General features: G+C 40.5%; 1 protein-coding gene across 1 annotated transcript in view; it reads right to left on the bottom strand.

Annotated features, from left to right (window-relative positions):
• Positions 1–9,617, bottom strand: part of RALB (RAS like proto-oncogene B) — a 55,634-nt gene extending 46,017 nt beyond the window's left edge. Inside the window, exon 1 of the mRNA XM_075028749.1 lies at positions 9,491–9,617. The gene's annotated coding sequence lies outside the window, so the exon portion shown is untranslated. The remainder of the gene's footprint in view (positions 1–9,490) is intronic.
• Between the last annotated feature and the right edge of the window lie 7,894 nt (positions 9,618–17,511).

The raw sequence follows: 17,511 nt of genomic DNA, 5'->3' as shown, positions 1-17,511 counted from the left end.
ATACAATACAAAGAATAGAAATACAAAGAAAAGTATTGTCATACATTCCTTCTTGGTGAGTGATACCCTACAGCAACATTAAGCGTATTAATAGGATAGTCAAGCCCCAGAGTCTGCATGAGTCAGATCCCAGTTTAAGGACAGGCCATTGAGATGACAATCAATAGCAGCTCAGGACTGTGTTTTAATACCTCCTACCATTCACACATTCATACTTGGACAGTGAAGCATGCTTGGGGGGTAGGCTGAGTGGAGCAATAGGCTGCAGGGGAACCCTACTGTCCCCTACTCCCTACTACTCCCCTCGCCCCTCCAAACAAGCAGCAAATGAGAATGGCAGTGGTGGAGGAGTGCTGCTGTTCTTACCTGCCCAACAAGGAGATAAGGCAGCAGGCTATGTCGGAATGTTTTCTTTCACACATCCAAGCACTCACAAACTCATTCAGACAGAAGCACAGCAACAACTCATCTGTATCAGGGTCTTGCTCACCTCTCAGAAGCATGGGCAAGAATCATCCTCCCTCCTTTCCTTCTCTTTGGGATGAGGCAGCAGCTTGCTCCTTGGAATTTCTATAGTAAAGGTGGTTCAAGCCAGACAGAAGATCCTACAGACCAGATTTGGCCAGTGGGCTGCATGTTGAACCATGCTGGTGAAGAATTTTCCAAAGTAATCTGTGTCAGCCTGACTACATCCACTGACTGTGCTGTGAGTTTGGCCAATTCTAAGAGCTTTTGGAAGTCACTGTCTATATCTGGACATAAAGGCTCTTACTCTATCCTCAGTCTTTGTGCAAACCTTCTCTTTGCAATAGGACACTCTCTGCTCATAGCAGGCCTACACAATCCTATTTCTAGAATTTCAGTCACTGGGCAACTTTATAAAGGAAATTGTCATCACCCAAGAATTTAATACACAGCTCATGGCTTTTGGAGTCATCAGCCCTTACTAGAAACAGAGACCAGTATGAACAAGCTGAAGAATTATATTGAACTCATAATCCTGACAACTGCAGCCAGTTTTATTTTTCCTTGATTACCTCATTTGTTGTCACAGCTTTCCATTCCGGAACAGAAACTCAGTGGAGAAAGCATGGGATTAGGAATTTAGTAACTTAACTGCAGCCTTAACACTAGTTCCTATGTACCGTGGCAACATGGAGATGGTTGCACAGTATTATGAAGGGAGGAGTTCCACATCACAGTGCTGAGGTGGGAAAAGCGTGGTTTATGATTGTGACTGATACTGTGTTGCTACAGTGTAGTTATAGTAAGAAAAATGCTGTAACCTGAATGTTTCTGTCATTTGGGAATACACCTTGTTTGTAAGACTACAAGAGTAGAAGGAACGTCCATCACTCAAGTTTGAAAGGTGCCTTTTGAGTAAAACCAGGGTCTTGGCTGACTGCGACTGAGACAACCAGGACTGAAGGAGGTTGGCATTTAGATCACAGTAGTAGCAAAACTAGATGACAAAGCAGAGCTTTCAAAAGTCTCTCAGATGGAAAAGGTTTGGGCCAGAAAGGAAGCGAGAGGAATGGAGGGTGCTGCTTACTAAGGGGAGGAGATAGGAAACAATGATGCTATTGTGGCAGTGGAGCTGATGAATGTCAGAGAAGATAAGCTCCAATTTGCATGCTTTCAAAACACTCATGCAAAGTTGGTGATTTTTCAGTGAAAGATTAGGGCCAAGGGACATTGTGGCCAGGGAGTTTGCTGTATTTATACAAATTGTAACTACATTGCTTTAGTTTTTCAAGTGAAAACCAGTGCCTTCAGCAACTTTATGCGAAGGATATCTGCTTTGCATTAGACTTGCCATGTGCTTTCTGAAGAATTAGCTATAAACCTTAAGATCTGCACTGTACAGGAAGCTCTGGGAAGGGTCTGTCCAAGCTATGGTGTCTGGAGAACTCACTGATGGACATGAAACAGGCAGCAAGGCTGTCAGGTCTAACTCTAGCCAAGAGATACTAACCAGAATATTTCCACCTTGAATACATGCTTTTGTGACCCCCAGTTGAAGAACTGTGCCCAGTCTTTAACCAGACACAAGACACAAGAGTCCCAAGGGTGTGGGACCATAGCTGGGTCTTGTGAAATTAATGGGGGGGGAGCCCTACAGGAGGAACCATGTTAAATTTCTTTTACAGAAGTTGCTTATACAAATCTATCTCCTAGGAAACAGTATTTGTCTACATTAACATTCTTTACCTAGTACTCGATATATAGAATGTGCCTAGGTTCACTGCTGTTTAGATTTCCCTCCTTTAGCATTCCTACAGCTTGCCAGAATGTCTGCTTCTGCAGAAACAAAGGTTAATTAAACACATCCGCCCATTAGAGCAAGGAGTGAACATTACAATCTGGCCCAGAGCTACCTTCTTCAGCTGTCAGCACTGAAAGACGCTTGGAACCACAAATTAATCCTCAAGCAAAACTAGTTTCAGCAGAAACTGCTTGTTTTATTGAACGGAGAAGTCCTTCCCCATATTTATAGTTTCAGCTTGTACTTGGCTTGCTGTACCTAGTTCCAGCAAGAAACATTCTAGTGGCATTTTGCAAGTTGCATGGTCCGAGATTCTTGGATCTTTGCAATGCCATAGTTAACACATAATAAGGAATGTTGGAAAAAAATGTGCCTTGCCTGCATTGCTAACTCCACCTTTTATAATTAATGTAATTTAAGGTAACTGATACTGGGGGGTTTTGTTACTTGTGGCATTCCTTAGCATTGTACCTTTCACTGTGCTTGCATAATGACACTGAACTGGCCAACTCCCTCATTATACATTTCTTTACACTTTCTTTTCCGTTTAATTTTCTGGCTCTAATGTACAAGCACCATGTTACCACAAATGCTTTCTCAATTCTGTGAATCAAATCTACATAATAATATATATTAATTATATTAATTCTTCAGAGTAGCACTATGGCTGTACCTCTGTTTCGCTCTCACTGTCATATGGGGAATGAAGGCAGACAGCATATACCTTTCACAAACATGTACTGTTACCATGCCTATAATCCCCACTGCTTGAAGAACTGACATTCCTAAAATGTTTTCTTTCTGTGCTGAATCAACAGAACAAGGCTACAATAGACCTATTAAAGAGCAGTGACCAGTAATGCGATTACTAAGGTAGGCAGGACACACTGAGGTTTTTGCTGAAAGTAGGATCTTAAATAAAGTTAATTATGTAAAATAGCATGACATCTACTTAATCGTAAAGGCTGGCTTGTTTTCTATTCTCTTCAGTAATAGATAAAGCAAGTATAACTCTACATCCAAAATTCAAGGCCTGCATTTTGTCAGAGCTCTTCTCAAATGTGATACTGTATTATGCATTCTCCATTCTCATTCAGATTATCCACAAGCAATTTCTGATTTTCTCAGGCTGACTCATTCTTCATACCTATTAGCTGAATTGTTGCCGAAAATGGTTCTCTGCTCATGAACTGCATGTATTTAATTTCTACTGTTTGGGTTAGTTTTGATCAGACACACAGACCACAAAGTCTTCTTTCTATTCCCAATCTGGAAGAGAACACCTAGGCACATCATAATTTCAAACCCTGTTTTTCATAAATATAATCTAATATTTTATTAAAATTTTCAGCTTCTCAAACATTATTACCATTACATTTGATGGGTTAATAATCAGAACTATGGATAAAAGTACACATACGTGAAGAGCAGCAGAAATATTTTCAATTATTTGCATTGCTTTCTTGGGTTTGGTTTCAAAGTCTATGGAAGTCACAGAAGTGTCATCTTTGTCCACTTTGTACTGGACAACTCCTGCCTGGTTTTAAAAAACTCCCTGGAAAGGCAGCATCTCTAGCCCTGATAGATGGGCGCAGACACAGTGCTGTCTTGCAAACTGCTCATCACTTGGCATCAGGCCATTTTCTGAAGTCTGTGAGAAAAACATCTTGGTCTCTAACAGAAACTGGAAGGGAAGTTGCAGAAGTACTCCAACTGATATTGGACAGTTCGTCACTGATGACAGAGCCCTAGTGGCAAAGTGTAAAATATGCTCATAGTTAACATTTTAAGGAGAAGATAAACCCAAAAGGAAAACAACATAGTAAACTAGAGTTATTGACCCCAGAGAGGAAACTGAATGGCCTTCTTGGAACATCTCTCCTTGGCTTGTCACCTGGAACCTTCTGTCTAGCCTCCAATTCAGTAGGCAAGATCTGACTCTTAATGTGGCAATTAGGTTGGAAGGCTGCTTGCACAGCAATGCCCTAATTCATTACATATGGCAAAAGTATAAAAATCTTGGAGCTGACCACAGCTGCTTGTCTCACACACGCCAAAAATACTATATGATACAAAGCATTGTATAAGGCTGTGTACAGACAGCTGTGTCTATATCCAGGTTTAATAGGGAGCAAGCCATGGTAATTTTATTTCTTCATTCCCTCTCCTGAGCCTCTTTCAGTCTTATGCCTACTCTGGGCCATTTATTCTTTCCTATACTGAAGAACACTATCGAACAGGTAAGATTGCGAGTATTGGAGAAATTTGTATATGTCCTATCAGTATAAACAAATATGTGGGCTATACTCAGAAAAGCTATAAAGCTGCTGGAGCATACCATTAGTCTGAACACAGGTGCTATTCATTTCAACATGTTTGCAAGGATTGCACCTCTTTATGTACCAGTTTATTCAGAGATGACACAGCATGTAGTTCAGAACTGCACTTCTAAGCAGGTATTTTTTAAGACGCAATTGCTCTTTTGTGCTTCAGGCTACATTTTCATTCAGTCATAACAGCATAACCAGCAGTCTATCTTTTGCTTTCTGTGGGGCAATAACTTTACTATGCTCCATTAATTAAAACTGTGGGTATTATGAAGTGGAATGGCTGTTGAGAGTATGAAAAAGAGCATTGCTACATTGACAGCAAAGATGTTGCTGTGAGTTTGAAATGCATTCCTTATTTTTTGGGGGGAGATCTGCTTGAGTGTGTTTTTGAAGTTCAGGGTTACTGTAAACAAGACATATTCAGCTGATATCTGAAGCAATATCTGAACAAGAAAGACTAACAAAGTCCTAAGCAAGGAAAACTTTTGCAAGTATTTCAGCTGCTTAGGTGATTAAAACATAATACTCCAACATGAAATTGAGAACAATTATTTTAATCATTTAAGGAGTTCATTCAACTTTAGAGTTAAGTCTGGTGTGATGATTAAAATACAGGGCAAGGAACCAGAAGACATAAACTCTATTTTCAGCATTAGCACTGACTCACAGTGTGATGTTAAGCAAGTCACTTAATTTAACTGTCTCACTCTCTGTCTCACCTATAAAATGAGGGAACCTACCTCACAAGTTCTTTGTGAGATTAATTAATTGGACATTTGCTGCACACCTAACGTTTCTTGGATGTAAGGTGGTGGAAAATTTATTATTAAACACATATATAAACAGGATACAAGAGCAGAGCTGGGTGGTTTCTATAAAGGAAACTTGCATCTCTTTCATCTTTGAATTTTTTAAGCATGACAACAAAATAATTAACTATAGGACCTGTTGGTCACCAACGTAAGTGAGCTAATCCGTGACATCAAGACTGGGGGCAGCCTGGGCTGCAGTGACTATCACTGGGGTAGTGTGCAGTCCTGAGGGATATAGGTCAGGCAAGGAGTAAAGTCAGGACCCTGAATTTTAGGAAAGCAAAATCCAAGGAGTTAGTCAGTAGGACCCCCTGGGAGACTGCCCTCAGGGACAAGGGAGCAGAACAGAGCTGGCAGATCTTTAAGGATGCTTTCCATAGAGCACAAGAGCTTTCGACCCCCAGGTGGAAGAAATCAGGAAAGGAAGGCAAGAGACCAGCATGGATGAGTCAAGACCTGCTGGTCAAACTAAACGGCAAGAAGGAAATGCACAAGCAGTGGAAGCAGGGACAGGTATCCTTGGGAAGAGTATAGGGGTGCTGCCTGGTTGTGTAGAGATGTGGTCAGGAAGGCCAAGGCGCAGCTGCAGCTGAACTTGGCAAGGGATGCAAAGAGTAATAAGAAGGGCTTCTACAGGTATGTCAGCCAGAAAAGGAAGGTCAAAGAAAGCATACCCCCCACCCCCCCACCCCGATGAACAAGACTGGCAAACTGGTAACAACAGAAGAGGAGAAGGCTGAGGTACTCAACAACTTTTTTGCCTCAGTCTTCATTGGCTATCTCTCTTCCCACACCTCTTGAGTGGATGGGCTGCAAGATAGGGACTGGAGGAGCAAGGTTCCACCCATTGTAAGAGAAGATCAGGTTCATGACCACCTGAGGAACCTGAAGACGCATAAGTCTATGGGACCTGACAAGATGCATCCCAGAGTCCTGAGGGAATTGGCTGATGTAGTTGCCAAGCCAGTCTCCATGATATTTGAAGAGTCATGGCAGTCAGGTGAGGTCCCCAGTGACTGGAAAAAGGGAAACATTGCACCTATTTTTAAAAAGAGTAGAAAGGAGGACCCTGGAAACTACTGACCTGTCAGTCTCAGGTCTGCCTGGGAAGATCACGGAACAGATCCTCCTAGAAGCTATGCTAAGGCACACGGAGGACAGGAAGGTGACTCCACACAGCCAACATGGCTTCACCACGGGCAAGTCCTGCCTGACCAACCTAGTGGCCTTCTATGATGGAGGGACTACATCAGCGGACAAGGGAAGAGCTATGGATGTCATCTATCTGGACTTTTGTAAGGCCTTTGACACGGTCCCCCACAACATCCTTCTCTCTAAATTGGAGAGACATGGATTTGATGGGTGGACTGTTCGGTGGATGAGGAATTGGTTGGATGGTTGCATCCAGAGGGTAGTGGTCAATGGCTCAATGTCCAGATGGAGACTGGTGACAAATGGTGTCCCTCAGGGGTCTGTACTGGAACCAGTACTGTTTAATATCTTCATCAACGACATAGACAGTGGGAGCGAGTGCACCCTCAGCAAGTTTGCAGACAACACCGAGTGGTGCGGTTGACATGCCTGAGGGATGGGATGCCATCCAGAGGGACAGAGACAAGCTTGAGAAGTGGGCCCATGTGAATCCTGTGAACACCTCTCCTATGAAAAAAGACTGAGAGAGTTGGAGTTATTCAGCCTAGAGAAGAGAAGGCTCCAGGGTGACCTTATAGCAGCCTTCCAGTACCCAAAGGAGGCTTTGAAAGAAAGATGGGGACAAACTTTTTAGCAGGGCCTGCTGAGATAGGAAAAGGGGCAATGGTTTTCCACTAAAAAAGGGTAGATTTAGACTAGATATAAGTAAAAAAATTTTTACAATGAGGGTGGTGAAACACTGGAACAGATTGTCCAGAGAGGTGGTGGTTGCCCCATCCCTGGAAACACTCGAGGTCAGGTTGGAAGGGGCTCTGAGCAACCTGATCTAGATGAAGATGTCCCTGCTCATTGCAGGGGGGTTGGACCAGATGACTTTTAAAGCTCCCTTCCAACCCAAACTGTTCTATGATTCTAAAACTGTGGGTGAAGCCCTTGAAATAAGTTTATGAATTGAAAAAAAGTGTAGCCACAAACTAGACAGACCAAACTATAACTAAGAATAAAAATACATTGTCATTCTTCAGCAGAGCATACAATTAAACGACTAGGGTGAGTTTTTCTCTCCTATGATGTATAAGCAAATTTACATCTAAGGGAAGTGAAAGGTGGCAGATTTAAATCTGGAGAAAGGAAACAATAATGTTTCTTTAAAAACCCACAGCTTTTACTGAAGTCATTGGTACACGACATTGTTGGAACCAAGATCTCAGTGAATTCAAGAAACAAATATTTACATGGAAATGTGAATATCCACTGTGATATTCTATGAAATTAAACAATTAAAACCCCCTCATGTTGTACAGTACAAGTCAACTAATAGCTGATAGGCATCTAAAAAAATCTCCTGTGAAGCCTTTTTGACAGCTGATCACTCTGGACTTACTTGCAACTGTATCAGAAGCACCTAGTATAGGTTGCTGTTAGAGGCAGAACTCTGGAGTAGGTGGACTAATGGTCACCTCTAGTACAGCAATCTCGATGCTACTGAGGCTAGGCTGAGCAGCACCCAAGCACATCTTTAGCATCCTTCTACTCTTATCATAATTATGTTGTAGAAAATGGCAGGTTTGTTCTGTCATAAAATTAACTACATCAGCAACAGAAGAGGGTCCAGCAACTTTTAACTGAAGAGTTTTTACCTCACAGTGCAGTTGAGCAGATAACAAAAAGCAGTGATTTTTACTAACATTGTGCTGTGAGCCTGTGAATGAGCTGATCGAAACCACAGTAAGCAAAGAAAAAATGGATAAAGTGGGGTGATCAATGACATATATTCAAAGGTTATGTGTTTCCCGTACAGTGGCTTGCCTCACCAAAGAAGGTTTGGGGAAAGGACACAACTTATTTGCACGTTTCTGAAGCCAGTTATTATCTTAAACATTCACAGAAATATCACTACTGCTTTATGTTGGTTCCATTCGAAACAGAGTGAGGCCTTTATGTAAAGCATGGTCATAAGTGTTTTACAACTTTGGAATGAAGTTGGTGTTTGGTACTCTACCGGGGCAACACACAGAGGAAAATTTAGATGTTCTATCCTTTTAAAAGCAACTTTCTAGGTTAGCAAATAACTTCTACAATATCATTTGGTAGATACAAATGCAAGCCGATTATTTACTTTCATTGTGACATTTTTTACACTGAGAATTCTGGCCCATACGAAGTTATTCAGACACTATAAATATAACTATAAATATATTATTGATATGTATAACATGTTTCTACTAAATTAGCATTGCAGAGGCATCTAGGCAGAACCTTAGGCCCTCCACCAAGAATGGCAGAGCCTTTAGCTCTGTGTTTCAGAGCTAAAGACCAAGATGGAGAATTGCTTCTGTAACACCACCACGGGTTATGTAGTTATACTAAAAAGAATCAATGACTCACTGTTAATGTTTACTTGACCTGTATGCTTTAGGGATGAGTAGAGATTAGTGCAGAAAACTAGTTCTTTTATTCTCCTTTTATTTTGCTTATTACTAGGTAGTACTACTGCATTCATTAAGTCAAGCAAGTTTAAGAATAAACAAGAGGTGCTTGTCTTCCAGCATTAATACAATGCCACATGCTCACACAGAGCTGCTTGTGTATACATTTTAGCAGCTGTTTTTTCCAGTTTGTCCACAGCGAATGGGTACGTTGCCTCGCACAGTACCTGTACCTTGGCCCTTTCCTAGACCTAGCCCACACCTTTCATCCAGTCTGTGCACCCCGAGAGCCTCCGTTGCTGCTATCCATTTTCTCACCCCAGCTGGGCCAGGAATCTCCTTTCTCTTCTCACTTCAGTGGTGGATAATGACAGCGAGTTCTCCTTCCACTTGTATTTTTGTCCCTAACTGCACATACATGTAAACAGAGAGAGAAGTGATCTGTCTCCAACGCAACTTTACAAGCTAGATAGATTGTTTGCTTTCTTAGCTGATACTCACTGTGCTTAAAGGGTCGTTCGTCCTAGAGCAGCAATTTCTTAAGGAGTATGAATAAGGCAGGCAGGCGGACGATGGCAGAAGCAGCTCCACTACAGTATTACAGATCAATTCACATGATGACTCTAGCTGGACTCCTCCTAGTGCCTCAGAAAGCTGAAAGAGAAGGGAGGGGCTCAGGATATGATATCATGCACTCATTCTAAAAACAAGGAAACTGTTGTAGATGATTGAAAAAGTAACAGCTTAAAAATTCCTGAATGGCCAATAACAGAAAATTATTTTTCTGCTTTACCTTTCCAATCCTCTCCCATGAAGTTTCAATAATACCAGTGACAAACTTAGAAAACAATATTTACATCATTGCTACAACTAGCCTAAGAGCTGTATTACAGCCGAGCCACCTCAGAGCATTGCTTAGTGTTGCCTGGTGTTGTCTGTTGTCTGTGCTTATGTCAGATCTTAAGCTTTGAGCTTGTTACCAGGTCTGTTCAGGCAAATACACCAGTCCAACAAGGACCCAGGTGTATGCACTCCTTGTCAGTACCCTGACTTTTTTATTGCCTTTTTCAGTGAAAGTAAAATCTTCTAAAGCATCTAAGTGACTTAGGAATCCAATTAATATTTTCTAAAGCAATGTAAGCAAACAGGATTGTAAATCTCATGGAAAGTCAATGTGATTTTTTGCAGATTTGCTTGGGTAAGTTTTACTCCTTAGATCCCTTTCTAATTGCAAGCCTGCTTTAGAAATAATAATCCATCTACAGGACTATATTATTATAAATTTATTTCCCAGGTCATCATTTACAGCCTTTAAAAAAGAAATTAATAAACATTTGAAACAAAGCAGATGTCCTAACTCAGCACAATTGTTCTTAACCTGGATTTAGCTTTGAAGTTTGCTGTTTCTATTTCAGATCCAAAGAAGCACCTGCATGCCTGGAAGCTTGTCTGTTCTTCCAACTTTATCAATTGGTCTAATAAGTCACTCATTTTTCTCTCAAGTTGTCACGATATTTTTGTTTCTGTTATAATCCCATAAAAAAGTCTCAGAGGAAAATTTAGCACAGCCTTCAAGCACACAGCATTTTTATGTTGTGTTTGGAATTGCTAAATTCTCTGTTATGGCAGTCATTGTGCTTGCCTTTCAGATTTCTTTTTTGTGTTAAAAATTTCCTGTGACTTTTTTCATGTAATGCATCCCAGATTCAGCATTAAGGCCACCCCTGAGTGATATATTATAGTTTACCATCATTTTCAAGCTCCTGTATTGGCTTTTGGTTTAATGGCTTGGATTTGGGGGAAGTTTATCATATTAAAGCTGTTTGGTGATTTGGCATTTATGTTTCAGTATTTGTCAGTACCCTTCTACTGAGCTATACAACAGGGTGTTGCTCTTGCAGCTCTATTGTTTAAAAAGAAATATTTTGCTGCCAGATTTCTTGTTCTATTTGTGCCCTTTGTTACTGGACTTTCAATTTCAGGAACTTGTTCTGTTTCAGAGGATAGTGGAAGAACAATACTTTATAATATAATATTTATAAAACAGATGCTGGTATTATCAATGCTTGTGTATCCAGTAGTGATATGTCTCCCAAATAAACCAGTAGTAGTAAAATAAACTGGAACACAGAACCATTTTCTTCATAAAGATTGTAGGGAATTTTAACTACTTGGACTTCTGAATCAAGGATCTTTAGTTGTTCTGTGTAGTAAAGGGTAGCGACATTTCAAATTGGGCAAACATAAATTGTGAGGTTGAGGAGCGTGAATTAAGATCATTAATACATTCCCTTTTGTAGAATTGGGAAGTCCTTCTCAAAAACTGGGATGCTGTTTACATTTACATTTCAGTTTCTCTGCTTTCACCTTGATTTTTAGCAGTACTATAAAATCTATATAGGTGATCACCTGGATTTGAGAAGATTTCCCACAACAGCATAGACTTGTCACAGCTCCGCGTTTGATTTGGACATTTCATGTATTCACACACTGGAACGCAAACCATACTCTTAAACGTTCAGAGGATGAGGGAGCTGGAACTGCTGCTTGCCCTGAAGGGAGCAGGGGTACCTCTGCTCTGTACCTCCTCCTCTCTGGCCCCCCGACAAGGTTACTCTATGGCACGCATCTGGCTGCAGCACCTGGCTCATTGCTCAGCCCAAACTCTGAGGAGGTGGGGTACTGCCTGCATTGTGCTCCTAATCTGAATCTGCAGGAAATAAAACAGATGGTACCTTGGAATATTCCTGCTGAGGATATTCTGAACACAACACACACATTAGTAACCAGGCCTTGAGTCCAGACAGATGAAGCAAGCCTAGGCTAACCACAGACATGTTGTTGTTGAGTCTCTTCTTGGTTCTCTACTGATTTTAACATCCATCTGACTTCATTCTGAATTACTTCAGTGCAAGCAAGCTGAAAAGCAGACTAACTAACTGTGCACAGCTCTAGTTTGTTTTGTTGTATTCCTTTTTCTTCTTGCCAGAAAACCATCTTTCTCTTAGATTCTTGTGTGTTCTTCCTCTTCCTATTTTCCTTCAAGATTTAGTTAGAATTATGGAATCATGAAATAATTTTGATTAGAAGTTATCACTGGAGATCATCTCATCCTTTATCCACTCAAAACAGGGCTATCTTCAAAGTCAGGTCAGGTTGCTTAGCGCCTTGCCTGGCCCAGGTGTGAATATCTCCAAGGGTGGACATTCCAGTCTCACTGGGCATCCTGTTTAACCTGTTTGACCACCCTCACTATGAAGTCCATATGTAATGTAACTCACGTTCCTCTGTGCATATATAAGGCTGGGATGTTTCCCTGCATTAAAATACAGCATCTGGTAGTAAACCTGGATGGGGAAGTAATTTGGAGCTTGGGAAGGAGGTGGGAGGGAACTACAATATGGGGAAATGAGGAAAATCAAGATTTTAGTTTTATAGAAGGCAGTAGGAGAGACAGTGGTGAGCAGGAGTAAAAGTGATCATGGCAGGCAGGGAGAAAAGAAAGGGCTGTTTCACAGGTCAGGCAAGGTTGTGTGTGGGAGGATAATTTGGATGATGAGAAGGCAGCAGGACCATAACTAAAATGGTCACCACCTCCAGATTTGAGTACCTCTTACATCCCTAAATAAATCTTCAACAGTGTGCCATAGCTAAAAATATCTTGCCAGTTCTGGCATGAAGTTGATTACAGGAGCTTGCAGATCATTTTGCTTTCTTATGTTTCCTGTGCAATTTCAGTCAGATAGTACACTTCACATTTAAGACAGTGCAGGTATTTTGATCTGCTACTGTTCTGTTCCAGAAAAAGTTGCCTTTCTGCAGAAAGAGGCACAGGTCCTGCAGCATACAAACATAGAGAACACGTTATATTTATACAGGACTTTTTGTTTATAGATAACTCCAGTTTTGATCACAATTAATTCTCCTAGAGACCTCTGGACTAAAAGATGCTTCATAAATATATGCAAAGATTGTTCTTCATGACAATACCAAGGAGTTGGAGCAGTGATGAGAAATTTCAGTAGTGAGCACTATAAGGTATAAATCATTTTCCAACATTAATAAAAAGGAAAAACAGAAACTGAAGAAGAATTAGTTTCCTTTGCTGATTATTTAATTGCTCAGGAAAATTCAGTGTGACTGTTAAAATTGCTCTCATGTGTCCAAGAGCAACACTAGCAGCAATTCCATTTTGCAGTAGCAGAAAGCAAAGAGGAATATGGATGTGTGAAAAGAGGGAAAAGAACTTTAAGAAGGGTGAGATGATTTTGTGTTGCTAAGAACTAAAGCTTAGGTGATTAACAATAGGAAATCACATTTAATGATGTAAACATGTTAACCGATGAGTCCTCACAATACCGTTGTGAAGTAGGGAAGGATTATGCCTTGTTTTGACAGATGGAAAAACATGGACAGAAAAGGCTAAATTCTTACCAGGATCCTTGCCAGTTTCTTTCAAAGTAATTTCCAAGGAAGAACTTTCCCTGCGGAAAGCTTGAAGCTACAGACATCTCTCCAAGTTTCCCTCTGTTACTATGGGAGAACGGAGAAGGGCATAGGTGTTGAAGCTACCAGCCTGGCCTTTTTTGGAGCTCTGACTGGATTATAATCTGAACAGAGAGCAAGCAGAAACAACCTTTTCTATATGATGAATCACCTTGCCAGAGGGAGATTAGTCAATGGAAATTTGTGTCTGCCTGTACTAGTTAGTAAATATGTACCCATCCCTGCATAAGGCCAGGGGCAAAGCACTAGGGCAGCGGGAGTGGAAGCCTGAGTTGAGTAGTCATAGCTTTTTTGCTGTTGGCACTCCAATATCAACAGAAGTAAGAGCAGAGGAGTCCTAGGCTGATTTCCAGCATTGTAACAGACCTTACGCTTGAAGGATGTCAGGTGCTGAGTCTCAGCTCTCCCATTTACCCTTTCCGCTCATGATCTGTGCAAGGCATACTCCAAACTTCCCCCAAAACGTGCTCTTTTCACCTAATCTTGGGTCAGTACAGGACTGCTAATTTTTCCTAGATCTTTTCACAAGGGAAATTATTCAGTCTAAAGCTCATGTAACTTTAGATTCATTTTGAACTGCCCTATTAATCAGTAAAGTGGTAATGTGGTAACCAGAACCTCACAGTGGCAAAGGTAAGTAGAGATTTAAGAAGTCATTACCTTCTCATTCAATAAATATTCATTAAAATGCCAGCCTGCTTCTTTTTCTTCATTCTGGTAGTTGACCACACTTGTATCAGGGTACTTTTTATGGTCAGGCGTACCTTGGCTTTTTCATTCTTTCCCAGAAGTGTCTGAAATAGAGACACTTGATTATTTGGCAGCTAAAACAAATTCAGTTCATTTTTCCCTAATACTGGTAAATGCAGTTTGAGTGTTGTCAGCAATAGGGTTTTGGTATATCTGTGTTCACATCCTAAATATAGCCTTCATGAGACATCCAAATAAAAAAATACTTTGGAAAATCTCTTCATTGCAACTTCTTTCTAGGATGAACTATTGTTGAAACAATTTATCTGGAGAGAAATGGGACTTCAACAATGTAACTTTGTGCCTGCTGGAGCACCTAAAACTTCAGGATTCACATAAATAAAGGCTGCTAATACCACTCTCTAAAGAAATACTTTCATTAATCTTAATGATACAGGGGCTATCATATACTCAGTGTGTTCACTACTCATTAATCATAGGACATTAATAAAGTTCCTGCTTCCAGTGTCCCTTGATGAAACAACAAACTCTGTAAATTCAACCCCCCCCAACATCAGTCTGAACCACTGGACCCAATCTCTGTGTCCCAAGCTCCTAATGCAATCTGAGCAGTGTTTAAGTAACTGTTCCTATGTCATTCTAATGGCACATACACAGGTTGAGAATCCCTCTCTGAACCCTAGCATAGGATATAGAGCTGGAACTGGTGTGTCAGAATGGGAGAATAGTTTGCTTGCTTATTCATGGTTTTCTTAGTTTCACCAAGGCCTACAAGCTTCTAGTTTAGCCTGTTCAGAGGGAAAAAGGAAGACAAAATCCACTTGTTTAGCAAAGGATTTTCTTTATCATCACTTCTTACCCTTAAAAAAACCTCTCAAGTTACACATCTTTGCAAAATGACAAGTGATTTGTCTTTTCTCAGTCTGATCTCACTCCTGTGGCTTCCAGGTTTTATCAGCATCTCAGGTGAGAAAGAATGCCTCCTGTTGCTCTCCAGATTATTTGTCTTAATATTTGGCAATGATTTGCTCCTATTTGCAGAGAAGCCTCCCTCTTCATATGTAGGCTGCCTTCTTTAGTCATATGCTCCAGCAAAATACTCCAGCTCCATCTGCATAAATTGAATTAGTTGTTTTGTGGGGTTAGGACAGGAATGAGAGACATTCAGAGAGGCCAGACTTTGACTGCCTGATGTTGGTCTCTCAATTTTAGTTATTCTAGGAGAGGTCCCTGGTCTAAGCAGTGTAATTGACTAACATAGTCCATCTGGACCTTCTGTACAGACCAGAAAAAGACAGAATGGCAAACCTAATACAAACACAGGCTCACAATACAAAACCAGCTTATAATTCAATGCAGCTATTTTGCTTCTGCAGTGTGCATCTCATCTTTTGTAATAAAAGCTATTGAGATGCCATGTAGTTATTGATTAGGATAAGAACAAAGGAGAGAGGAAAACATGACTCAGAGTGGATTACTTGTTAAAAAAAAATCATTATTTAAGTATTAAAATAGGAAACACATTACAGAGGAAGGAAAGTTCTCCATGTAACTGCTCTTCACAGTTATTCTTAGTTATTGTATGTTATCAGGTATTACCTAGTCTAATTAATAACATCTTGAATTACCATGCATAAAATAAACGTGTTCATTTGGGGGAAGAAAAAATGTATAGGGCTGTGTTGTGTGATTTGTTCCTGCTTCTTATCCATATATCCTGTACCCCAGCTTCTCATAATGAAAGAGGATATTATGTCCTCCTGAAAATAGGTAGCAAATAAATTTTAACCTGTGTAAGTTTCAAAGTCAGCTCACCTTTTCACAAGATAGAAACACAAAAGTCAAATTAATCACAGATTGTTCCACTCTTAGCTAAAGTAATTTCATATATGCAAATTGCATTTCAACCACTGAGAAAGTCTTTAATTTAGTCTAATTTTCACTGAATCGTCTAGTTTGCACAACAATGTACCTTTTTGAGCAGAACATTTTCGTTTGCTATATTCTATAGAGCCACTAGATGTCCCTCGTTCCTACATAACACTCCAGGTTATGAGACAATCCGTAATTAATCAGCAGGACGAAGTTGGAATTCAAGCAGTGTAGAAGCATGTTTGTGTTCACAGCATGCAGGGTTTTTCTGTAATAAATGCCGGTCCTTTGAATCACACCACTGAGTGCGATTCTGTAAATCACAGCAGTTCCAAATACTGATGTGCCAAACGCACAACAAATGTAACTGTGTTTGGACAAAGTGTATATATAGCAAATATAAAAATCGGGTGAGGCTGAAGAGAGCAGATGAAGATGGCATTGAGAAAAATAGCCTACAAACCTACTGATCACATACTACACTGGATCATTCCATTCCCAACTATTCACTGACAACAGCATTTTCCATATACATGTTATTACTGACCTTTTTTGCTATTCATGAAGTAAAATAGCACAGTCTTTCTTGGCAGTCAGACTAGATCTTATTTATTTAAAGCATACATTTGACCATAGTCTAGTTGGGGTATGGGTAGACCATACCACTACATGAATTTAGATAACCACTGACTAGCTGGGGAATGGTCACTTCAGTATCAGACTGTGACCGTTGGGCAATGTAAACCAGACGCAATACCCATAAAGACATTTGACTTACACTGGCAATGGTGAAAGCAAAGTCAAACACTGCTCTGAAGGAAACAAAATGTTTCAGCAAGTAAATAGTGTCAGGAAGCTGTCTGCAACTGCCTACGAGCTGTACAACTCCCTTTTCCCTTCCTGCACCCTATCTGCCTTTAGCAAGTTTCCTCTATGCACACAGACCTGACCCCCATTAGTTAATTTATACCACCAGCACTCTGCAAGACCCTGCCACAGAAAGTGCTGCATCTCTAATTCTGTTTCGGAAACTCTTCCTCAGATTAGGACTCACTTCCTCAGTATTTTGAATTCATGCACTGGGAAGAGAAAGGTCACATCTAAGAAAAAAGCTGGAGAAACCCTTCCTCCAGATTAGTTTTGCTTTTCAAAGTCATGTGAGTGGCGGCAAATTACATCTGTGTAAGGAATAGGACTCCAATGGCCTTTTGGCCTTTTTTGCGTCACCAAAATGTTCATGGCAGAAGGTCACAGCATTTCTTTTCCCAGTTGTTTTTGAGATTGATCCTGAAAAACAAGGGTACTGCCATTTTTCAGTAAGGATACATATGGAGGGTTCTGCCACCTCACTGTTACTAGTCTCCTAATTTGAATGCCATTGACTGAATGATACAGATTTTCATTGCTAATTAAATATCAGATCATAGTGCATG

The sequence above is a fragment of the Buteo buteo genome, chromosome 5 (genome assembly GCF_964188355.1).
Source record: "Buteo buteo chromosome 5, bButBut1.hap1.1, whole genome shotgun sequence".
Lineage (NCBI taxonomy): Eukaryota > Metazoa > Chordata > Aves > Accipitriformes > Accipitridae > Buteo > Buteo buteo.
This window is presented reverse-complemented; position numbering and strand designations above follow the sequence as displayed.